Genomic DNA, 23328 nt, shown 5'->3' on the forward strand with positions numbered 1-23328 from the left:
ACGGAAGGTGAACATATGTGAGAGCCCTCAACTGGGCAAAGAATCCCTCCTTGTCTTACTGTTTATACATTGCCTACCTTGGTATTTTCACAGGAATGTTTACTCTCTCACTTGACTACACCTTCAGGCATTTTCCAAAATATATTTTTTTAAAATTCAAACTGTTTAAATCAACACTAGTCAGATCCTCTTTTAGTCGAATTCTCAGTGCACCCTGGTCTTCTCAGGAATCCATATTGCACTTTTGACTCTTCCCTAGTGAGGGGAGAAAAGGCAAATGGACTCCGAATGCAATCACCATGCTGCTGCCTGCCCTCTACTTCCTAAAGAGGCTGGGCCTGAAATAGCTTCAAAATATATGAAGAAACAGAGTCCAGTATGCTACCTCACAAACTAATGCTCATCCTCAATAGATCTGTGTTCATACATGAGGATTCTGAACTCTCTGGTTTTGTCTTAAGAAAAAGCAGCCCAAACGAATGTCTGGAAAACCTAAGTGCCTTTAAAAAGGTCTAAGTTACTTTGGAGGGCAACAAGAACAAGTAGGACAATAAAAATTAACTCTTAGGGTTATATAAAATGAAAATACCACAACTTGAAGTGTGTTGTGGATAAAGGGCTAGAAGCAGTCAGTGACTCTACTGAAAGGTCTTTAAAGAGAGAAATAAATGGAAGCACCAGCAATATCCCCCTAAAAAGATGAGGCATCAGTATGATGTGTTCAGCATTCACCTAACTTTGTCCACACACTTTTTTTACCTTTCCCTATTTAAGTTCTATTTTGAATATAGGGTTTCTGCCAAGAAATGATGAGCACAGCATGATTATTGGATTCTGTAAACAAATACTTCTTTAAAATATCATTTTAGAGATTTAAGATTCACTTGTCAAGGAAACCCAACGTTTTCTTCGCTGCAACTTTGTGAGTTAGACTTTCTAAAGGGGACAGACAAATTTTAATCTAGAAACTTTAAAAAGCTGCATTTAAGATTAGGGAGATGATAAAACACTGCACAGAATTCAAGTGTCAGAATATAGCTTGTTGTGCGTGTGTGAATGGTTTTCTAGTTGTATGGAATAATCTTAGAACACAAACGTGGTCCTAGGGCACGTAAGTAACATTTTAAAGCTTCCTTGCCCAGGGGCCACTGCTAAGAAGAGACTTGGTGCAGCCTAATGATCCAATGCAACATTTGTTTCAGCTATTAGTCCCAACATCGCTGCTGGGGCACCGCGTTGACGGCGCACAAACTGTGCCAAAGCCGTGGTCCGGCAAGGAGCTGGGAGCTGCTGCTGACCCCCATCACAAGGCACAGGAAAGACGAGCCGGTGCCACGCAGCTCCTCGCCAGCCAGACCTACTTTAAAAGCACACCTTAAGCGCGGTGCAGCAGGTGCCAGCGCAGCAGGGATGACACAGGGAAACACCGCACCTACTCCTCGGCTACAAAGCCTGCACGCCACGGAGAGCAGCCGCCGGCTGGCAGCCGCGCACCCGCAGCCCGCAGGGCTGGCAGCGCCGCACGGCCCCTGCCAGGGACGCTGGGTCCATAGGTGCTGCACTAGGACCCGCCAAAGCCGGCAGCCGCCCTCGCCCGGGGCAGGCGGGAACCCAGGACACCGGCGCTCGCCGGCTTTGCTGCACCGGCCTGGGCGGAGGTTCCCGTCCGCGCCGTGGACCCGCACGCCCGCCACAGTGACCCCCGCCCCGGTACCGACATCGCCGCCACGGCGACCCCCGCACATCCGGGGCAGCGGCGGGGCGGAGCGGGGCCGCACGGGGCGGTCGCCGCCCCTTCCCTGGTCCCGCCTCTCCGCGCCGCCGCCGCCGCCGCCGCCGGCGATGGAGACGCGGCGCTGAGCGGGGCTCGGGCGGCAGCGGTGGTGCGCGGGAGAGCGGGCGGGGGCGCCGCCGCCGGCGGCAGCAGCGGGAGCGGCGGAGCGCGGGGCATGCGGAGCGGGCGCCGCCGGGGGGCTGCAGCGGGGGGCTCCGAGGCGCCGAGGGAGGCGGTGGCGGCGGCTCCTCCGCGGGGCTCCGTGTGACCGCGCTGCTGCGCCCGGAGCGCGGCTCCCGGCAGCCGCAGGAAGAGGGGGGCCGAGGCGGCGGCGGTGCGGTGCTGCTTCGCCGGCCGCGGAGCGAGGCGGCGAACGGAGGCGCCGGCTGCCCGGGGCCGTAGCGGCGGCCGCCGGCAGCGCGGCGGCAGCGGCGGCCGCGCCTCAACTTGGTGCGAGGCAGCGGCCGCCGCGACGAGCGGGCGGAGCGCGGCTCGTCCCCGCCGCCGCCCGGAGGATTTACCCTGCGGGACTCTTCTGCTCGGGCGCCGGTGACCGGAGCGGCAGCGGCGGGGCTGGCGGCGCCCCCCGCCTCGCCCCGACGTCTGCCCGGCAGCGACGGAGAGGAGGGCCGAGGTGAGTGTGGGCTCCGGGCGCCTCGGGTTCCGCTTCCCCCCACCCCACTCCCGCCCGCGCTGGGGCTCGGGGGAAGGGAAGCTCCAAGTTCAGGCGGCGCCGGGCTTCTTCCCTCTCCGGCCGCCTGCGGGAGAGCCGCCGCCTCGGCCGGCCGCCCTTGCTCGGAGCGGGGTGACCCCGCCGCGGTGCCCGCTCGGAGCAGCCGGCGCGGGGGACGCGCACACACAGCCTGCGGCTGCCTTCCGGCGGCTCTGCGAGCTGCTCTCGCCGCGGAGAGGGTCGGGGGGCTGGGGACGTCCTGTTGCTGCTTCCAGGGCTCGGGAGCTGCTGTGTGCCAGCAGCCTCCGGCAGCGTGGCTGTTTGTGCGTGTGCGGGGGGGAGTACCGGGGCACCATCGGCTCTACCTCTTCACCGCTGTCACATCAAGTTCGTTCAGTTGATGTTTATTACGTAACATGTGACTAATATTTTTGAGTTTCTCTTATCTGCTGGGCTCCGGATCAGCCTTATTTTATTGCATTTTAATTCATAAAGCTGAAGAGGGTCGGAGAAGAACCATTCTAATTGGTTGCCTAATGGAACTTGGTTTTCATGTGACTTTGGCCGTGTTAACAGAGGGTTGCTACCTCCTTCCACAGTTCCTGGGAAAGCAGAAGTGCGTGTCTTCTGCCCCCTCTACCTCCGCCCCCCCTTTATATTATTAACCGTGGGCAAGTTTCTTTAGGTCCCACTTGTTTTTAGTAGATTCTGGAACCTGCCACTTCGTGAACTTATAGCGTGAGATACTGAAATAGAAACTGGTTTTTGTGCAGCAGCTGCTGAGAGAAATAACTTTTATGGGGATGAACAGGAGTGAAACAGCCTCCTCGGTTTATATAAATGATGTTGGCACTACATGAACTGTAAACGAACATAGCCAACAGCTGTGTAAACCAAAACTATGTAACTAACCATGTATTATTATATATTCCTGCTCTCAACTTTATCCCTTTGCAAAGACATTGAAGATCATGCTACCCCGAACACTTGGAACATCACAGAACTCGTTTTTCTTGTAAATACAAAGAATTACTTATCTTGAAGATAGCACTTGACTTTCTAGTGCCAGCTTCATCATTTTCTGTGACTTGGAATTGTGTCTGTGTCCTCCTGTGATGCTGGCCTTTTTTAAAGTGGTATTGCTAGCACTTTGAATTAGTTTGCTGCATTTTCTCAGGCTTACTTGTGAAACAAGAATGTAAACCTGAAACAACTACTGTCAGTAGGGAAATTGTGTCAGCATGGTCATCCTCAGAAAAATGATACAAACGTTACCTGGCAAGGACACCACACAAAATCAAGGTGATAAGGACAGCACATGGCCTGTTACTGGATGATGTCTGTCTGCTCAGAATTGTAAGCTGCATGAATGGGTATACCTTATCCCTCATGTACCTTGAGGAATAGGGCAATTAAAATACACTAATAAAAGTCATGAAAATGCTTTGAAAAGCATGGTGATGTGACAGTCCTTTCTTAGCCTAGTGGTGAGGTGGTACCGTTTCACATTTGTACAAAGATTTGTTCCTCCCAACTCATCATCTCAAAGTGAATTTGTTCAAATGACTTCGGGAATAAGCTGTACAGAAAAAAAAAAGAGGTAATTTAGAATAAATTTAAATACCAAATGCTGCTTTAGGAAAATAATATCTTGCTGTCCTTTCATTGTTGCATATATGTTGATAACCCATATGTTAGCTGTAAACTTTTAAAATATTTTTTTTTATTCTTTCACAAAAGGAGTGTAATCTTTGTCTTTGGTCTGAGAACAAAAAGTAACTCTGGGGACACTAATCTAAAAATAAAGTACTTCCAAATACTTAAAGTCTTTGAATGCAATTTGCATCATGTTTTGTTCAAGAGACAAGGGATTCTTGACAGATTTTACATTTTATATTTCTAGTGGGTTTTGGTTTGTTTTTTTATTTTAGGGCATATGGTGTCAGACTGTCCACATAGCACAAAAGTTTGATTCACAGGACCAAAATTGTATGGTCTTTGGCTCTGCAGTCTTCCCCAGCCTGTGTATTTAGATATCTTCTCATGGAAGTGCAGGGACCATCTCTAGATTCAAGCTGAGCTGGATCAGGAGCTGTCACTGCTTATAAAGAAAAGAAATAGCCTACAAATTCAAATAAAATGATTTTTTGTGTGTAAGGTGCATTAAAATATCTTTTAATAGTTGTAGTGGTGCTGTTTAAAATGGTACTGCTTCATACTTAACCAATAACTTCATTAAGAATTTTGGAGATTTTTATCTGTATTAATTGTCACCAAAATTTGGAGGTGTGTGATGCTGTGCTTCAGGCCAAGTTATAGTGCGTCACTTGCATCCTAATGTGGCACTTTGATTTTTAAAGTTTGTTTGGGAGGAGGTGGTTTTGGTGCCCCCCTCCTCTGAAGGATTGACATGTTAATTTTAGTATGGTAAATTGTGATACTGGAGTTTATCTGGAGTTCATCTAGGTGAATAACTCATGACAGATACAAAAAGTATTAAAGACAAATGTTGAATACTCCTGTTGTGCTATGTGTCTTGCACCAGTACTTAATAGAGGTAGGCTTGGATCATTACATGGGATGTTCTTCATCCCAGTCAATTTTTTCTGTCCTCCTTTGAATATTGACTTATTCTTTATAATAAAGATGCACTAGACACAAGTGAATATTAAATTTGCATTGTATCAAAAAGAGTATCTCTGGACTGTATACTTCCTGCTTTCACTGAGCAGCATCTTAATTTTTGAGGTGTAAATTATTTCCCTTCTGTTTACATTTAGTCTTCTTATAACTGTTTTTTCATGCTTTGTCTTGTGAACCTTTCTGTTTGATTTCTAATTCTTTACCTAGTCTAATGCTGCAGCAACCTTTTTCAGGTCATCATTAAGAATGAAGCACTAGTTTTATATGAAGGCAGTTTTGCTAGTGCTTGCCACTGCTGCTTTTGAATCTTGAGACTTTTAATTATCAGCAGCAATGTTCTCATATTGAGCAGAGATCTTCCCCGAGTTCCACAGGGATGCTTGTAATCCTCTTGTTTGTACTAGGCCTACTTAATTTAGAAGGTTGCTGACCATACTAGTAATTATTTAACTTTCAGTGACACTTCTTCTGCATTTATTAACATTGACTTTTATCTGCCAGTGTATTACCTGTACATCATGGCTGATCAGCTTCCAGTTCGTTATGTTTTTGGACTTATATACTTGACTAACCTATATAACTATTAAATTTTCTACTTTATTTCTCAGCTCATTAATTAGTGCCTTTAAATGTTGCTAAATTTATGGAACCTTGAAGCATTCTGCTGTTAACCTTTTGCCATGTTGAAGTTTGATTACTTATTCCTAGTTCAAACTTCCTGTTTCATAGCTAGGAATAAAATACTTAAAGGAAAATATAACTGAAATATTGAAAATATATCTGCAGTATTGAAATCATGGCTTTTACTCAACTGTTAGCACCAGGTCTATTCCTGACAGAAGTACTCTAAATTTAGCATCCCCAAATAAAATGTTTTAAATGCATGCTTGTCATAAAAGCACTTTGACACCATCTTCCACTAATTCTGGCAAAGCATTTTTTCCCCTTTACAGTCTTTCTAGAGAGCTTAATCCATTATGTGGAATCAGCCCATTGTAAAAATCAATGGAATTGATATACTTTTAGCTAATGTATTAAAGAGCTGGCTAACTGCTCTATTATTCACTTTTTGATTACTTAAATACAGTTTTGCAGTATGAAATATGAAGGTTCTTTAGGGGCATTTACTTTTGGCTAAATTGGAAGCTTGTGACTTTGAGCACTGCATAAATTATCTCATACACGTGCTGTTGTAGGAATTCCCAACTTATGGAGGCATTCTTACCATTGGGTTCACATAAAGGTCTTTTTATAACCCAGAAAAGAGAATTAGCTTGAATTCTAAAGCCCTTCACTATGCATGTTACTGAGTGCTAGTTTGTAGTCCCTTGCAGGAAAAGCAATTTTGATTCCTCCTGTGTTTGACCAACAGAACTGAACAGTCATCATGGAAAAGATGTGTTTAGCTCATAACCTCAGTTGTCACTGAAAGCAAATGTGTTTGGAGACTTGGTCAGTTGAGAAAAGGTATCCTTGGCAAGTTAGCCTTCCTAAACTGGCTTTTGATACCATTTGCCAACCTTGTTTTTGTGATCCAGAACTTTATTTTCTATTATTAAAAACTCTGCCACAACACGCTTTTTGTTCTGTTGTTATTTTTTTTTCTTTCTTGTTTCTTTAAACGGTAAACTGTGGTATGGAAATTGACTATGCATAGACTTCAAAAAAGGTTTTTTTTTTTTTTCCCAAAGTATTTCATTTTGGCATTGGAGTGGTCAGTTTCATTTTTTTTTGGAATTAAAAAGTTAGCCTCGAGAGTGAGAGCTTTGTAATGGTGCCTTTTCATTGGATTCAGTGTTTAATGACCACAGCAACTCTCATTGATGGTTTTAGATCTATTGTCAGACTACCTTTTAAGAGAAATATACAGGTAGGAATTTGAACACTACTTGTGTTGTGTGGCTGTTACGTGTAATCTGAAGGTCCTCAAGACATTTGTGTTCTCCTGTGAGGAGATCCTGCTAGAGAAGAACAATGTAAAGCAGCATCAGTTTTCTGCTGTGCACATTCAGACTCTGGGAGTGGCTCATGTAAAGCTGCTGTGAGATTGATTCTTAGTTAAGGAGGGAAGTGTTTTCATACTTTTTTTTTTTTTTTCTTGCTGGTATCAACTTTTAGAAACGTTACTCTTAGAAAAGTTATCCCAAAGATAATCCAGTTCAGTGTTTTGCTGTCTAGCTGAAAGAACGTTAGCATCCTTTGGAGGCAGAATGTGTGAACTGCTCTTTTGTTCCCTAATTCTCATCTTGCTTTATAAGGCTTTGTCCTGTAAATTGCAAGCAAGTGTAATATTGTAAGTTTTTTGGAAAAATTTACTTTGTTTTCACTAATACCAATATTGGTTAAACTGTGCAAGTGGTAGAATCTCTAGGAATTACATTTTTTAATGGGATTTCTTACTGTAGATGAACTCTTAGTGTTTTTTGTACAAATATTTCTTTGTAATGGGATGCAGTACTATTTTCATGTTGAGTTCCAATATATCTTCCTGTAACAGGGTTCTTGATGTGTAAATGAAGTCATACGACAAAATTTGTCATCCTGGTTATGTGGAACAATTGAGTCAGAATGATATTCAGCATCTAAGTTGCTTGTGAAAACTTGTTACAGGCAAGCGGGAGGGTATGTCATGTTCCTTGATTTTTTATTTTTACAGTGCATTAGAATAGACTCCAAAATTTCAGCTGGTGCTTCCTATCAGCCACAGGAATGATGAAAATAACAGAGCGCATACATATCTCTCAATAAGTAGTTTGACAGGAGGCAGGAATACTGGTCTGATTTTACAGGCACCACATTACAAAGGCCAACAGAACCTGAAGAACTTGAATCCCAATCTGTTTACTTTTCCATAGCCACAGGTCATTATTATCTTTTCTCTTTTTCATGCCTTTTAAACCTGCGCTGAGTATGCCAGCAGCACTTTAATGCAAATTGTGAATAATAACCAGAATTATGCTGACAATTAAAAGGAAAGTGATAGTTTCAGGACTCTTCCAGGGAGAAGGAAATAAATTTTGGGGTTGGGATTTTGAGTTTGCTTTTTTTTTTTTTAAGGGTTTGTTTGTTTATTTTGGGTTTTTTTATTTTGTTTTCGTCTGTGAGGAACAAACCAGGAAAAGATGGTAATACTGGTAACAAGTTGGAATTAATTGTCAATATATATAGAGAGATTTGAAAATTCTTATTACATACCTGAATGGTGAAGCTGAATGAAAAATTGATCGAATGACTGTGTATGTCTATAAAGACGAAGAAGTATTTAGTATTGATTGGTCTGAATTACAGAATACACTGAGTTGGAAAGGACCCACAAATGTCCTCAAGTCCCACTCCTGTCCCTCCACAGGACCATCCCCAAGAGTCACACCATGTGCCCGAGAGCATTGTCCAAACACTTCTAGAACCTTGTTGGGCTGGTTGACCACTCCTCTGGGGAGCCCAGGCACTTCCAGTGCCTGACCACTGTGATAAGAACCTTTTCCTCTTGTCCAACCCAGACCTCCCCAGACACAACTTCAGGCCACTCCCTCAGGTCCTGTCACTGTCACCACAGAGAACAGATTAATGCCTGCCCCTCCTCTTCCCTTCATGAGGAATTTGTAACCCTGATGTGGTCTCCCCTCAGTCTCCTCCAGGTTGAACAGACAGAGTGACTTCATCCACTTCTCATTCAGCTTCCCTCATGGCCTTCACCGCCTTTGTTTTCCTCCTTTGGACATTCTCTAATAGTTCTATGTCTTTCTTGTATTGTAGTGCCCAAAACTGAACATGGTGTTCCAGGTGAGGCTGCCCAAGAGCAGGACAATCCCCTCCCTTGACCAGGTGTCTCCTCAACAGTGTTCAAAAATGAGTTTAACTACCATGGCCAGGGTGAGCAAGGATTAAGGTCAAGCATAGAGCTGCCTCTCACCCCAACCTAAAGTGGGTAACAAGTAGATGTAATTTCATTAGACCAGTTCTTAACTTTTCTAGGTGATGCTTTTTTAAAAAACAGTAAACAAACCCCATGTACAATAGGCTTCCAATTTTTCTGATGGCCTAAATGCTTATAAGTTATGGGCAAAAAAATAAGATTGATCAGAGTTGTCTTTTTACTCTGTGACATTCATCAGTTTGATTGCCACTATGAATAATTTAGCATTAAGAACAGCCCAGGCTCTTATGTGCATATCCTGTTCATTATGTTTCTTCGTTAAATACATTCAATTGAGAACATTCACTGATGGAGCACTTTTAAAGTATCTTTAAGGACCCATTTAAGTTAAAATTAAACTAATGGATTTATTTAATTTTAAGTTCATTACATACTCAGGGTAATTTGGATTGATACACTTTTCAAACACAGAAGCTGAAACCTAATTTTAGGTGCCAAACCCAGCTTTAACTACTGTTTCCAGACAATACTTCTGTTAGGAATTATTTCCCCTGATTGGAATATTAATTTGGATGTCCAGTCTGTGAGTTTGCCATAAAGAAATGAAGTATGCTTTTTCACATAACTTTTTTTTTTCAGATGACTTTGTGGTTTTAAAGGCCACTGTCTATTGTGTCATGTGAATGATTCAAATATCTGCTGTCTTATCTTTGAGAAATGGTTGAAGATGGCACACCAGAGCAGTCCCAAGCTGATACTTAAATAACAGCTCTACTTAGAACAGCAAAGAAAACCCCCACCCCTGCTAGCAGTGTGTAATTTTGTTCACCCCTTTTCCAATATAATCTTGCAATTTTTTCTTCAGGTCTTGCTGATGAGAAATTTTAGAAAGCTGGGTACTTATATTAGTAATAATTTAGTAAAATTTTCTTTTCAAATTCTGAAGATAATGTGGATATATACGCATCATATAACAAATTATTAAGCTTCTTACAGTGCAGCAGAGGTGCTATGCTTTAAATAAATTTATTTGAAATACATATTTCAAGAAAAAAGAAAGAAGTCATCCCTTAAGGCCCTCTGTCTGCAAAGAATGGTTATAAAATTGAAGAACTTTTTCAGGCTGATGTTTCTAAATATTTGATTTTGAGATTTATTTTTGTGAACTGAAAGTCTCAGAAATGGCAGGAAAAATACGCGGTTGTTCAATAACTGTAGGGAATAGGAAAGCACAGTACCTTCTCCATGAGCCTTAATGCAGGTCAAAAATGCACTCTTTGTACCTTCTTAGAGTCTTTGAAAGGCCTTTAAATTCTTACTGGGACTTGTTCCTTGCTCTAGTGTTGTGTGTCTATATGCAGGGTTACAGATAGGAAAATCAAGTAAGTTAGATATACATTTGCTTCAGACTTAGGTTTAATTATCTGTCCTCTTAGAAGAACAGCCTGGCAACCTTTTGGAAATGTGGTCTGAGATAGCTTTGAGAAAACAACTCCAAGTTGCTCAGTGGTCCCTTTCCTGCAACTTCTACTGTGGTTTGATTGCACACTGAAGTGAACAGGGAGAACAATGTGGCATGAAGGATGCTCAGGAATTCTTCATTCTTTATCAAGTTCCCTGCTAAAACAAAACAGAGTGGGACAGCTGCTGCTATTAGATGACATACTCATCAAAAATGTTTTAGCTGGTCGGTTTTTGGGTTTTTTCAGCATCAAATTGGATTTATGTATGCTATCACAAGTTTTATGGACACTGGAATAAAATAATTTAAAACTGTATAGATAACATCATCTTAAAGACAGCTTAGGCTACACAGAGTTCCAGAACTAAATGGCTGATAATCTAGCCTTCAAAACAACTGATGTTATAAGGGCTTAAAATTATTCTTAGTATAGCTTTAGAAAAAACAGTGTTCATTATAGGTTTTTGTGTGCTCTAAAATTTGTATTTCATGTTTCACTGTGAATAGATTCATTGAATTGCTGGGAGCTGCATTAATATTTTATCAAGTCTAAAGTTGTGTGTTGGTAGTTAAAATACTACTTGTATTTTAACTTTGTTGTTGTACAAAACGTTAAAGAAGAGAAAAGCATTTGGTACCACGACTGTCCAGTGACACTAATGGACTCCTGCAGAAAATATTAAGCAATCCATCAATTCTTGCAAAAGTGCAGTTGGAAGATACTGAAATGTGGTACATCAGAGCATCTGATGAAAATCTTAACTTGGATATTTGAAAGATGTGGTATGTGGTACAGCTTTTTTTTTGCCTTTTTTTTTTTTTGTTATTACAAATTCAAATGTTATTTTGTAATATTCACATTATTCTGCTATGGTATCATGTCATCAAATGAAAAAGAGTGTTTAGAAACCATCAAGAATTCAAAAAGACTAGTGAGCAACCAGAGCTAGTTAAAGCATTTTAAAGCAATGTATGCAGATTCAGCACAAAACTTTTTTTTTTTCTAACAGACTATACTTGCTAGATTCTAGATCTAATTTTGTGCTGCAGTTCTAAATCATAAAATCTTTATACCTGCAGTAGTTAATTAAAAAAAATTACGGAAACCAATGCCCACAGGAAACAAAGTAATCTTGTGCATTGAGTTTGTTAAACCTTTAAAAAAAGAAACCCTATAAAAACCATTAAACCAACCCCCTTGTTACTAGACATTATTTATTTTCTTTCCTTTCCTCCTCATGTTTCTTTCTTTTAGTTGCTTTTGGATCTTGCAGAGCTGTCAAATCACATCTTTATTCTGTCTTTCCATGTCCAGGAAAAACTAATCACTCTTCTGCAAGCAGTTAATGCTTGAAATCTGCTGTGTGCAAGAAACCAATTGACCCAATCTCAGCTGGGATCTGATTCATGAAAGTACAACAATATGTAATTTTCTTGCTTTGGATCATATCAAAGCTTTCTTATGCAGTTTTAGACTATTATGACTATTCATTCTTCCCCCCTAACTGTGCTTTCCCAAACACAGTAGGAGCTTCTAAGAGCTTGAAACAATGGTTTCTCTATATTTTGTGAGTATTATGTATATTTGAGAGGCATTTAAGGACTCCTTTTTTAACCACACTTTCCTCTGTATGGAAAACTTCATAAAACATCTTGCCTTCTGCCAGGAAAACAATGCATTTTATTTTGTTTTTTGTATAGCATACCTCATGTTATTTGCAGTAGAGTTGAATAGCAGTGAGTTGTGGTCACTAGTTTGCAGTAATCTGCTAGTTTGGATAATGAGCGTTTTTAATAAAAGAATCCACAATGGAATGATTTTTAGGGTGAACAAACTTTCTTTATGACCACTTCTCTGCAGAAGAGTTAAATACCACATCAAGCACTTATTTCCAAATCAAATGTTTGACCTTGCAGTCTTCATAGCTGAATTTTCAACTCTGTGACTGCAAAAATATTTGAAACCAACTTTCTTACAACCAAACCATCTTTTACTGCAGAGGCAAATGAAATTATGATTCACTGCTGCTTCCGTCGGCAGGGATGAGCTGTGTGGTATATTTCTATGGAGCAAACCCAAGAGGAATTTCTCCTTATTCTAAGAGTCTGTTTGCTCCTTTATCTGTCACTTGTAAAATGCTGACTAATTGTTAGTTTAAAACAGTTTATTTCAATTATTATTGTAGCATATCGGTTTCCATGATTTGTGATTTCTCTATTTCTTCCATTTGTCTGGGTATGTGATGAGTGGTTGTTTGAATCATTAATTTTATTCAGAAGAACGTGGTAGTGATTCAAGAATGAGAGTGGAGAAATGTATCCAAAGGAAGTCAAAATGATAGAGTAATTTCAGGGTTTTGATACATGGTTTCACTTTTCTTAGAGATCTGGCTGTCTGAAAGTGAAGCTCAGTGTTTTCCAGAAAATCATCACTTTTAGTGTAACTCAAGTATTTAAATTTTAAAAAAAAGGAAATTACCTCAAAGTCAGCTAACTGAGAATGTTCATTTTACTGTACTGGTGCTTGGAGAGTATCCAGAAAAGATGTAAGATCTTTTATTTTCCTTCACATGTGTTATTGACATAATCGAATTTACTAAAGATATTTCAATGTGGTTTGAATAGCTTAATGAGTTTCTTTATGTTTTAACAATTTATTAAACTGTTACATAAAAGGTAAAACTTAGGATATGTCACAGTAGAGAGGCAAGGCTTTAAGAGCAAAAGGAAGACTGGTGTATTTGAAGTAGATTGAAGTCTAGTTATGGTCAGGCTTATTGAAGAGGATATCATCACAATGGCTCAACTGGCAAACACTATGTTTAAAATTTCCATTTCCAAGTCTTAGGTTTTAAGGAAAGGAGTTTAATTCTTTTGATGGTGGCTGGAACTGGAGAAGTTTAGCCAGTCTTACGCGTACTTGTTGAAGAATTATCTTCCTTTTCCAGAAGGGATTTGTTTCAGATGGACGGGTAAAAAGCCAAAAAAATTTGTAAAAGCTTGAATGTTTATGGAGGAACATAAATGAAAAGTCTCCAAGCTTATGAAGTCAACTGTGTGTAGACTAGGGAAATTTTAAAACACTTCTGTGTTAAAACTCTGTATATGTCTGAAAAATCTTTCTATCCACTGTAAATGAAGGTTTATGGAGGAAATACTGTTTTCTGTTCAGCTTCAAAAAGAAAGCTTAAGATGTATAAAATTTTTTTTCTTTAAATTGCTATTTCAAGAGAGAGGAAAGTTAAGGATGGAATTTTAATACACAAAAAGTGAAAACTTGAAAACTTTTGGTTTTGCCTGCAATATGTATGGATCAAATCACACCTAAGTGATGGGAGGGGCATTTCCCTGGGCGTGCCACCACTGGCTGGGATTCTGTTCCCTGCCCACAGTTTGTCTGCCTGTTTTCTGATTGTATGTCAAGTGTGGTGACATTAAGATGTGGTAATCCTTTTTGTAAAAGCTAATACTGTTTTTACTCAAAGATTGCCCCAGTCAGGCAACAAAAATAGTTTTGGCTGGAAGGGAACGGTTGCCTTTTCAAGACAGTTTGATCTCCTGCTCTGTTCACCCTCAGCCCTCTCTCATTCTTACCCTGTGCCCCCACCACTCTCCTGCTCCAATTTATAGATGGCTTTTAGTAATACCTGATGGGTGAAAATCCCCAAAATACTAAATTTACACAATTTTGGAGGAAATTGAAAAAAGGCAACTCAACAGTTATCTGTTGTTTTCTAGCCTTCCAGTTCAGCAGCGAGCCTTGCTTTTGACTGGCCAGATGGGATACCCAAACCTTGGAACGAACCCTAGCATCTGATACCCATTGACAATTTGGTAATTAAGAGGCATGGGGAAGATGTCTTGGTATTGTGAGGGGAATGGACATTTTGCAGGTGGAGGAATAAAGGAGTGATTGTAAGGGGCAGCAGCAAGGTGCTGAGGTTATTGTTTTCTGTGGGAGAAAAAACCCAAAAGTTTTGCTTTCCACAAGGCAGGATAAATAGTTTTGACAAGATCTGTTTGCAGATAGACCACAATTTATTTCTAAACGTCAACATTCTGTCAGTCTTTTAAAATTTTTTTTCAGTGTGCTGTGGCTGGTACTGCAGCTGCTCCTTTTAAATTATAAAAAAGTATCCAGCTGCTGCTACAGGGCAGTTAATTAGAAGAGCATAGTGGTAAAAGTTAAACTGCTCTACTTATATTAATGAATGGTTGATCATATTTCTTCTCCCTGAAACAAAATTTCCACAGTTTGCTTAGGAACTGTTTGGTCTGAACTTATGGAAAGAGTTATTTTTGTATCTTTTATTCTTAATGGGAATAGTTGAAAGCTGCTTGTAGAAGAGACAATTAGCTGATGAAGTGACTATTTTGTAAGTATGACATCTCCTGTTCCTCTGTTGGAAAACCAAAGAGGAGCACAGGAGAGCAGACTATAGACTAGATGAGAAGATTAATGTATTGCTCATGCATATAAAGTATGTAAGCTGATGTAATTAAGGAGACTGATAACCTAGGTTATTTGCTTTCTGAATTGCATGAGAAAAAGGAAGGAAAGAATCTTACTTTACTGTATTTGTGCTAATATTTCCTGCATTAAAATTAAATTGGGTACCTTACTCTTATTGGGAAAACTGAGATATCTTTCTTAACTGTGACAGCTACTTGCACAGAAAAGTGGTATGAGATCATTAATAAGACAACTTTCTGAAGTTCAAAAATTTAATAAAGGAACTTTCAAGTTCTGTTGTTGGATGTTTAGTTATGACCTTGTTTCTTTGGTGGACATGTTTTCTACAGTGTAGTGCCATAGCAACACTTAAGAAAGACTTCTTATATTGCAAATAAGGATATAAGCAATATTCTTGACATTTCTGAATGAATGCTAGGAGCTGATATGATTTTAAAGACTTGACTGTTACTAAAGTGAAATTTTAGTGTAAGAATGGACATATTTTTAACATTGCTGTCACCTATACTTTCATTGCAGTTTTTACATGAATTATCTGCTTTTTGTACATGTAATATATAATAACAACTTCCTTGGCACAAACCAGTGTAATCATGAAAGGAGTTGGTTACTTCAAGCCTTGAAATTACTAAATCCTAAGAAAAAGTATAGGTTGTCTTAAGGTGCATTGTAACTACTTTTTGATCTCTTGGTAATGGTATCTGAATTATATGTTTATTTTGGTCTTTCTAACAGGGATTACTCTGCATGTTAGCAAAAAAATTCCAAATTGCATGTAATATAAAACATCGTGCTGCACTCAAATTTCCTGCCATTCTGGTGATGTTCATGGGTCACTGGCATACTTTTCAAAGCATAAGTAAATCACTGGGTCACAATATTGAAAAACTGTACTGGAATTATTTCAATAAGTATGTACCTTGTAAATGGTTAAAGGCTAGGCCTCTGCTTTAAAAAAAAAAACAAAAAAACCACAAAAAAAACCCAAACCAAAAAAGATCTGATAATGAGACATTGCTTTGTGGAGAACTGTCACAAAAGTAGATTGTCTCAAAGAGAAAATATTTGAGATTGAGGAGAATTGGGGTTGGGGTTGGATGGCATGAGTGATGCTACCAAGCATATTTTAGCAGATAAAAGTAGTTTGCATTGTGTCAGAATTAGAGGCTTTGGCAGCTGTTCATCAGGAGCTCAAAATAAAGGCAGATAGATACTGGGCAACATAAAACCTGTAGCAAAAGGGAACAGAAAAGTTGGCAAGAAATGTGTTGCTCTAGAAGATAACAAAGTATTTCAGTGGCTAACTAATTCTTCACTATTTCTCCTGTCAAATAGTGACGTTACAGAGGTATAGGAAGGTAATTAGTAAAAGAGATGGCAAATCCAGAACTGTGAAGGGAATGTGGAAGTGTTGACTGGGGACAATTTACCTATTGACAGGTAAAATTTCTGACTAGCATGGTTTGCCTGTCCAGCCAATTTTACATAGGAAAAGAACAGTTTGACCTTCTTTTTGCCCCTCTGGACTCTGACAAGAGCAAATTTACTCTTGACATAGGATTTAGTTTCCAGAAAAATACCTGTGGGATCTTTGCAAGATCTGGGATGGATTTATATGTCCCAGTAAAATATAGAGTAGTCACATTCTCTGCTTTCATTTACAGCATGGAGCACACCAATATAGTCCTGGGGTGTGTTGGAATAATTGCTGGGGAGGTGGGAAAGACAGTATATATATTTAGATAAGACATGATGTCTCTTGAGCAAAAAGTTACATGGTATTCCAAACCGTGGACCATCTATAAGAAGCTAGATGTACGTGTTCTTTAAATACTTGTAATTTTCTTTAGCATTTGTGTGCTGAAGATAACATTGAACTGTAAGCCTTTTACAAACTTTTTTGCCATATTCATTCTTGATGAATTAGCAGAATGTCGTTATGGTTTGGAAATTCAAATTTAATTTTCCATTCTGTATGTAATTTTCCCATTAATGTGGAAGATTGATAAGGCTTTTGCTGAAAGGATCGTATTTAAGTCATCATATTTTTATTTAGAGTTTATTTAGAACTTGCTTTCTGGAAGTGTGCAACACTTTTTGCTACAAATCTAAGAGCAATGCTGACAAATCACTAGTTTGAGCATTCTTGGTGTGTGGAACACTTCAGCTTGAAAAGCAAATGCCCATTCTCAGCATTTACTGTTCTTTTGAAGCTGATTAAACCCTTGAACTACTACTTATAAGTTGATTCTTAATTTTATATTGAAGTATTGTGAAGCTAAATGTTCGTCTATCATCATCATGGAAACCCAGCTCAGTTACTTTGACAAATGGATCTGCTGTTTTGGTGGGAGCCTCACAGGGAGGAATTTGCAAGCCTGAGGTTTTTCAGTTGCAGAGGAAGGTTTTAGAAATGCTGTTTCAGCTGACACTGCTTTCTCTAGTTTAGTTACTAGTGATGATTTGAATTTGAGTCTTTAAATAGCATAGTAGATTTCATAACCTATACAAAAAGTTAGTTGATACATTCCACCTGAGCCAATGTTGAGGAGTCATTTGCAAAGCATATAACTTTGTCAAACAGTTGAGCTGAGGGCTGAATGAGTTGGGAGGCTTTGCTTTGGTCTGTCATGAAGTTGGCAGAAGTATTGAGAGCTCCCTGCTTGCTTTGCTGCATGCTAAGTTAAACAATTTGGGATAAGTTGTTTAAGACATTATAGTGCTTCCAAATTTTTTTCCCATGTGTCCAAAGGAATTCAGTGTTGATTGAAAAAAGCAATACAATAATTTTTTTAATTGCTTTTCATTTCATTGTATTTTTTAAAGGTGCCTTCTTTCACTTTTGATGTATGCTGAAATGTCCTATAGCATAGCAGATCCATTCATAAAAAGTTCTGATTTTATTCTTCTGTAAGTCATAGTTCTCAATATCCTGACTCTCCTTCAGCATAGTGGGAGCCTAGCCTGCTTATTGCACTATTTTATCTTCAGTAATTTTGGTTTTAGGGGCTGATTAGAAGCTTCAACATTCTGCTTGCTTTCACATTGCTACCTAGATTCTGATGTATGCTAGGATGAGCCTCTATATAGAATATGGCTGTTTCATCTCTTTCTGGAATATCCAAGCAAGAGTTATTCCTCAGCCCTGAATCAGTCAGATGTTAAGGGAAGCAGCTCATGTCTTTCCACTTACTGAAAATTCTAAATGGTCAAATTCATATCTGAATAACTGGTGGAGATTTCCAGTAATGAAAGTTTCTCATTCCCTGAAGCATTCTGCCAAATAATAGATTAATAATCCTTTCCTCATGATGTTATGATGCAATTAACAATGTCTGTGGCCCAGCTGCTAAAGAGCTTGTAAAATTGAGGTGGAAAACTGATAAAGAGTAACTGAAAAACACTACAGAATTGGACAAAATACAAGAAATAATTACTACATAATAGTCATGTTGAGATTTAGTGTAAGAACAGTGGCAACTCTCAAAATTTAAAAATTATGTTGTTAGCTTCATGTGTTTGCTCCTGCTGCTGAAATAAAGTCTTTTCCCAGACATTCTTTCCCTTCCTTAGGCAAGTATTGTGAAATAGTTTGCAAAAAATTCTCAATTGCAGTTTATTTCTGTGCTGAATTAGCTCTGAATCTGTGACTGGGATGTTGTCAGAATGTGGAGATAGACCAAATGCTTAGGGACTAGGGATGTTGTTATGCAGTCCTTGAGCTGCAGTGCTGATTTTCAGCATTCTTGATTTTTTTTCCCCCACTTATTTTAAGAATGATGTGTATGTAAACTGCATACCTTGCTTCCTGAATACTGAAGTATATTTTGGGTTTGTGCTTGTAAAAAGAAAGATGCTGCAAACAGCTGACTGACTCAGCAATTAGTAAATCAAATGAAATGGGATATTTCTAGGAAGAAACCTGAAGGTTTGCAGCATGATTTGGGGAACTGTGGGCTGGATTGCTGCATTGCCAAAGGCTGCATTAGAACAGCAGTGCTTTTTTAAGAAAAGCTAATTCATTGGGTTATTGTCGCAGCTTCCTCATCCTTATTTTGACAGTGTTAATGGCTCTCAGAATTCTGTTTCAACTACCTGAATGTAGTTACTGACTACAAAAAAGGGACAAGAAAAAAATTGGGATCTGTATTACTAACTGAATCCATTGTTTTGGAAACTTGATAGCGTAATGTTTCCTGTGTTCCTTCATGGTAAACAAAACTTCCTGAATTAGGGACCATTATCTCACCTGAAGCCAGAAAAGGTTTGCCTTCTTCATTTTCCTTAGAAGAACGGAATATTTTGTTGCTGCTGTTGTTTAAAGTGATCTTGCTACTCTTGCAAGTAAAAAATGATAGTCATTTGTCAGCTCAGCCAAATTTCAGATACTGTTGCAAGCAGCAGAGCTTTGCCTGGAGGCAGATGCATGTATCCAAAACTAGAATTTCTGTGGGAGGGTTAGTATTTGTGCATGAAGACATATGCTCAGCCAAGCAGCTTGTTGGTTTGGGTATGTTTTCTCCTGTTGACACTGACAGACAGTCTTACTGAAAAGCTTTAAATCTGGCAGAAGGCAGAAAACCATTCCCTCTTCACTATTTATTTCCCTCACCACAAAATTTTGTTTTTAAATAGAACATTAATATTTTCAAAGGACTGAGTCTCTAGGCCAGACTTTTTTTTTTTTTTTTTCCCCCAGAGGAGGTTGTCTCTATTACTTCTGTGCCCTAGGGTAACTTTTTCTAAAGGTTTACTTTTATGTGCTGTAAACTTATCTGTTCCCTGAGTTAAAGTCCTCCTAATAAGCAATGTGTTGTTTTGTACTTTGGAGTTATGATATGCTTGTTCACCTCTTAAACAGCTGTCTCTTAAGATTTCCATTACTTACTGGGGGCTAATAATGTAATGTGAGATGATATATGACAGTAAAATCTTGTGGACAAGAATACAATTTTTTCATTTTCCTCTTTGATTAACAAGTGCTAATTACATAGTGCAAGAAACTACTTCCTGTTAGATTTTTGAGGGTTTTTTTATAGTTTCATTTGGTTCCTAAATTGGTAAATATATAAGCAGCCTTTTTTAGCTTGTATACAACCACAAATTATTTAATTTAGAACTCCAATATTTATATTTCTTTTGCAATGAAGCTATAGAGCTGAATAGACAGTGGACTATCTCATGCCAAAGTGCTGCAAGAAATGATTTCTCAGTGTCCAAAGAGACATAATTAGATGTGTGGAGCAGTGGTTTTACTTTGGGGATTTTCTACCACTTAGCACTTTGTTTATTATCTTTGTGAGAAAATATTAATATCATTTATGCCCTTTGTAAATGTTGGGAAGCATTGTGTAAATGTGACATTTGCTTTTGCAAATTTACTGGTTGATTTATTTCAAGTACTGCCTCTTGTGAATGGCAAGTCTTAGGATCTTGCTTAGTTACCTCTCCCTCCCACTTTTCTCACTCTTAAGTAATGTGCTGTCATTCCTGCTATAATACTCTGTGTGTGTGAACTCAAAAAAATCTATGTCTTTGATTAGAAGTAGAGCAATTCCGTTTTCTTTCTCTGCATATAGGATAGAGTTGCTGTACGTTTATTATTCTGCAGTTGTTAACACTTGAAAACTGATTTCTTGGCCCATGGAAGGCAGAGGTTGTTGTCTTTTAAGTACCATTAAGACTGTATATTTTAATGTCTTTAACTTTGGATCCTTCTGATCATCTCTGATTTGTAGTTATTTCACTCTGTAGTTCCATTAGTAATTATCAGTGGAAATTAATAAAATGGGTATGGGAATAACTCACATGCTTTTTTTTAACCCTAAACTCTGTTCTCCCATGCTATCCACACCTGTAAACTTTACTATGGTCTGGGTGCTTGCATCAGATCAGAGAAAGAGAGGTAACAGATTATTCATTTGAATATTAAGCCTAGAATAAAGCAGGCAGCTCTCCTGGACCCTCTGCATGCTGTTGAAAAAAACATTGATCATAGGGCATGCAATTTTACAGAATGTAAAATTTATGAGGGCAGCTGTCATTGATTTTAATGTAGTTATGTATTTAGCTATTTTGCATTCATTATTAAATAGGATGTTTTTACTCAGTAGGTCTAGAAACATTTAGTCTTTTCTCATGAGCTGGGGAAGACTAGGAAATGTTAAAGCCCCATGTTTCTCAGTTGAAGGGGCCCTCGTTAATATTGTGTACACTTTTTCTAGCAAAGAGCAGTATTTTGAAAATGGAAACTGAGCTGCGTTTATAAGAACTAAGTGAAGCAATTCACACTGTGTAGATGGCTATGCACACACACCTGTGTAGCTGGGGTTACTGCTGGTTTGTACCCTGGAGGGGCTGGTGATGCTGCCTGGTTGCTGCTGCCATACTCATGTGTTTTGAGGAAGATGACTTGATCAGTTAGAGTGAGTGATAACCATCTGATGTCTCCTGAGCTTCTTGTGACTTGTGGTGAAGAGTTGCATGTGAGGTCCAAAGTCAGTGCTCTTTACACAGGAAATGTGTTGGCTGCAGTGTCAGGGATGTGCATCAGCTGCTGGTCCTACCTGAGCTCTTCCTAGCAAGGGGTGAGCGGACAAGACTGCAGTTGAAATTGTATAGAAAAGTGGAATTTCTGGAGCAAAGTACAGCTCAGTCTTTATGTTTTCATAGCCTATTGCAATGGAAACATTACGCTACCCACTCTTTATAAACAAACAATGCAAACAAAAAACTTTTGTTGACACAAACATTAATTTTTTTTGGCTTCTATATTCCTTCATAGTGAATGTTTTGTCAGTTGAAGGAGCTGAGACGTGTCTCATGCATTTTTCACTGTGGTTCACATCCTCCATACACACCAGTGCTGGTTGCTTTGCATACTTGTGAAAACAATGAGGGTAGTGTTTCCTGGTGGCTGAAGAGAAGGTGCAGAGGGTGTCTGCCAGCTCGCAGCAGTCAACACACAACTCTTTGTTGATAGTCCCACTGGAGGCAAACATGTCTGGATTGATGCTCTGTGCTCCTACTTAAAGCTGATGTAAGTTAATGCTATCAAAATAAACTGGTTTTGCTGATTGCCTTACTAATGTTTTTGAATCATGATAGTTAAGAAAGATTTCTATCATCTTTACAAACCTGCAGCGCTTCTCATGATTTTTGAATAATTTGGGGTTTTGTCTTTCTGGAGAGCAGTTGTGAAGTTATGAAAGATAGCTTTTTCTCTTTCTCTCTTTCTCTCTCTCTTTTTTTTTTTGGGGGGGGGTGAGTTGAACAATTCTGTGTAGGTAGTTTTAAATTATGAAAAAGCTATTTCTTACAGTCCAAAGTGATTTAGTAATGATGCTGAATATAACAGTAGACACTTCACTGGTGAGAGCAGTAGACTGTCTTGTATCTTTGGTTTTTTTCTGGTGCTTTCCAGCAGTATAGTGCTCTCAAGCAACATGAAAATGTGCTTTTCAGTAGTCTTGATTTGGGGGTACAGGTTGGGGTGCATTTTACATTTGACTTCTAAAAATCATACTTTAAAATACCTCTGTGGATCCTATCACTCTTGGTGCCTTTCTTCAGCACAAGCCGAAGCTGCTTGTGTCAGCTTGTGCTGCTTTGAGTCCTGTCCCCAGGGGCAGCAGGAGGCCTGTGAGAGGAAGGTGCTGCTGCATGGCTGTGTGTGCCAGAATCATCGCCGGGTTGGTGAACAACCTGTTAGTGAAGGCCAAGAAAAGCAATGACATGCACTTTAGATGTCAGTCTGATCAAAGCAACTGTTACCTTGACAGCTTTTTTCCGAAGTTTTGGCGAGATAATATGATAGCAGTGTGTACTTAACAGCTGTTAAACATAATACCTGTCTTTATGGTTTTGCTGTTTCTATTATAAATGATGCCTATGAATCTTTTTTTTTTTTTGAGACAAAGTGCATGCAGGAAAAAAAAAAATCTTTGGATTGTCTCCCTTAAGAAAAATTTACTCAAATGATTTTTTCCCCCCTTGCTGTCTTTTTGTATAAGATAAAGTCATGGAGACTTATGAAACAAAACTGTGGTTGTTTTGTTGTACACTCTGGGTTTTTTATGTATTTTTGGTTACTTCAGGAATAACAGGAAGACAATGTGGTTTTCTTAGTGTTACAAATATGTTTTCTTCAGCATTTAATGGCACCCTAATAATTTAATACTTTTCTGTTTAGTCTCTTACACTGATTTTTCTGACCTTGTGCAGGGTCATACCGCTGTAATTAATTAGTAGAAAAAAAAGTTGATGCAATGGAGTTGGCTCCATATTTTATGACATGTGCATGATTTTGTATGTGTGGGAAGGTTTTGCACTGAATACAAAAGAAATTGACTGCACAGATGAGAAAGGTGGCTAAAAAATAATACAGTCAATCTGTATTATATTTAGGAAGAGGTGAAAGTGGTAA

The 23328-nt window shown here is 39.3% G+C and overlaps 1 protein-coding gene across 3 annotated transcripts in view; it reads left to right on the top strand.

The window, feature by feature from the left end:
• Positions 1–2235: 2235 nt before the first annotated feature.
• Positions 2236–23328, top strand: part of GALNT1 (polypeptide N-acetylgalactosaminyltransferase 1) — an 85998-nt gene continuing 64905 nt past the window's right edge. For all 3 annotated transcript variants that reach the window (XM_021528776.3, XM_021528775.3, XM_021528777.3), the window contains exon 1: positions 2236–2408. The gene's annotated coding sequence lies outside the window, so the exon portion shown is untranslated. The remainder of the gene's footprint in view (positions 2409–23328) is intronic.

The sequence above is a fragment of the Lonchura striata genome, chromosome 1 (assembly GCF_046129695.1).
Source record: "Lonchura striata isolate bLonStr1 chromosome 1, bLonStr1.mat, whole genome shotgun sequence".
NCBI classification, from domain to species: Eukaryota; Metazoa; Chordata; class Aves; order Passeriformes; family Estrildidae; genus Lonchura; species Lonchura striata.